We start from the raw sequence: 2,843 nt of genomic DNA on the forward strand, positions 1-2,843 counted from the left end.
AAGTGCATTGCATAAATCAAAATGCATTCTTCTATATGCTAAAGTATCGAACAAGCTAAACTAAACAAAAGTACAAGCTTGATTCAAATAAATAAGGATTAGTATCCCTGACAACGATGCTAAAAGTTTAACGAGTGTTAAAGTTATGCAAATTTAAATTCTTAAATTAATGATTTGTAATATAAAAAATAAAGGTATTGTCCCATAAAGATACAAGTATTATAACTTAATTACTTAATAAAGACAAGCTATTAAGTTTAGATTAAAATAAACCAATTAAAGATGTAAATTTTAAATTCAAGCACACATCAATGAAAGTAACTAAAATTAGGGTTTCGTTTACTATCAAAATTAACAAAAAACAACTTGGAAAGCTAAGAAAACAAAATAAATCAATTTTGAAAAATAAAAGGTAATCGGCAGAATGTAAAATAAATATAAAGAATTTTTTTTGTATAAGAAGTATTCCACAAGAACAATTAAATATCAATTATTGAATTTAAATATGTTTTCTATTCTGATTTGTGATAATAAATAAATCAGCAATAAAAAACAACAAGTTTTTCTACCAATCCTTACTTTTTATTTAATCTAGCATTTATGCATTAATTAATCAGAATCACATAATAACCTTCATTAAGCATTTAAGCATATCAAGATAGATGCAATTGAATTATGATAATTAAACACGTATAAGGAGTTAATTTAATCAAGACTTATGTTTCTAAGTAAAAAATAATCAAACATGTGTTTGAAAATTAGATATTTCTGCTACTTAATTTAAATAGTCATGCATCTGTAATAAACTAATCAATTAGTAATAAATTTAAAACAAAAACGTATGTTGCGTATCATATAGAATTTAAATCATCAATCATCAAATTTAATCATAAAAAAACACAAGGCATTCATGTATCACAATCAAATATAGAATAATTTTAAGAACAAATCCTCATGATAATTTAAAATCCATGAGTACTAACCTCTTAAATTGAAAATTAAGCATGTCGTAGATTCAAAAAAGGAAAACGAAAAAAAATATTATAACCATAGAATTCCTCTCCTTCTCTTCTTTTATGTTCTAAACATGATCCCTTTGTTAGAGGTTAAGATTGGTAAAATATAAAATTAGGTAGTGATGAAGTTTCAAAATTAATAACTAATTTCTAATCTGACTACTTTAAAGTTTCTTTACAGTAATATGATTCTAATGACTTGTGCATCGACTTTGACCTTGTAAAGAGGTTTCTTGGTCATATGAGACCCTTTCTGATGTGGATCAGTTCACAAACACCAAAGACCACACATTCCAAATAAGCCCATCACAAAGTCCAAATGTGTATTGAATGGACTAATTGTGCAAGTTTCGGCCGAGGCTGGACTTTGGGATCCTTTGTAGCATAAAGACGAGGCCTGAATACATTTAATCCATATGCAAGAGGGACTCAATCCACCCTTATTTGGACCATAAAGTTTCGACAACAAGGCTGCTAATATTGTATCAATTCCGGATAGCCTTGTTTTTTGATGTTTCCATATGTTTTATGGATTCCTAACTAGTTTTGAATTTCTTATTATGTGTGGGAACATTAATTATTTTCTTTAAATATTAGGATTTATTTTTTTTTCCTTGTCTGGTGAGGAGAAAACATAGTAAAGGAAACAAAAGAATCCAAGCTAACTTAGGAAACACATACAACAGCAAATAAGAGCATTAAAAGCAACTTCCTTTTCCTTTCAAAAGAAGGATAAATACAAGGCTGAGATCATAATCCTCTTCTAACTTGAAAACCAAAGAGGCAACAACTTCTCCTTTAGTTCCTAGGATTATTGGGCAACAATGTTTTATTTTCTTCGTAACTTTTCACAGCAAAACAAGACTTAGACTTATGAGCTTTATTTTTATTTTGTTAGCTATACCCAAGACTTGTTTGATCTTAATTAATACTTTATTTTCAACTAAGATCTAACACTTGTTTGGATAGAGTTTGGGCTTACTAGTAAAGGTTTTGGATTAATTTTTTTATAAGTGAGTCAATTTAGCCCATAAAAGTAGATCCATTAGGGTTAATTTCTCATAACTATTTAAACACAAGTAAAGCCTAAATTTTGGCACCTTTGAAGAATAATACTTCCAAACTTTTCAGTTTAATGTGTGAGAGAGATTCTTATATTCTTTGGTTCTTGAATGAACTAAATCTGACTTATCAAATATTAACTGGCTTCATGACATCATTCAACTTCATTCCAATAGTAATCATGCCTTGGGGCAGGTTATCATTGTGTCACTCCTATCAGACCTCTTTCGGTTTTTCAAGAGTAGATCTGAATCTTGATTGGAGGTTGCATGACCACATGATCACAAGACTCGCATCACTTTCCATATCATTAATGAGCTGCCATGTCATCATCCCAACATGAAAAGATTGGGCTAGACTCGTGTTAGTTTGCTGACAAATTTTAAGCATGATTTCCAAGATGTCATGCTCTCTTGTCTAGATGAGTTAGCACTCTTACCATATATGAATGGAAAGCTTGAGATGTCTAATTTTCTACCCAACTTGAATTATAACAAAATTCCATTTATAGCTCTAGATATAGTTTAAATAGTAAAAAGACATTTAGTATGATAGATATGGTTTAGCCAATCGTAATCCCACTAGGATTTCTTATTCAAGTTGGATTCCTAATGAAATTAGTATTTTCACTTCTTAGCTCCAATGACTTTTCCCAATGTGTTCTTTCTGGTCCTTTACTTGAAATTGTGTTAAAAAAAGCTTTATTGAACTCTTGTTTATACTTTGTGTCTCCATAACATTATTAAGCAGAAAATAAGTTAAGTA

The sequence above is a fragment of the Populus nigra genome, chromosome 8 (genome assembly GCF_951802175.1).
Source record: "Populus nigra chromosome 8, ddPopNigr1.1, whole genome shotgun sequence".
NCBI lineage: Eukaryota > Viridiplantae > Streptophyta > Magnoliopsida > Malpighiales > Salicaceae > Populus > Populus nigra.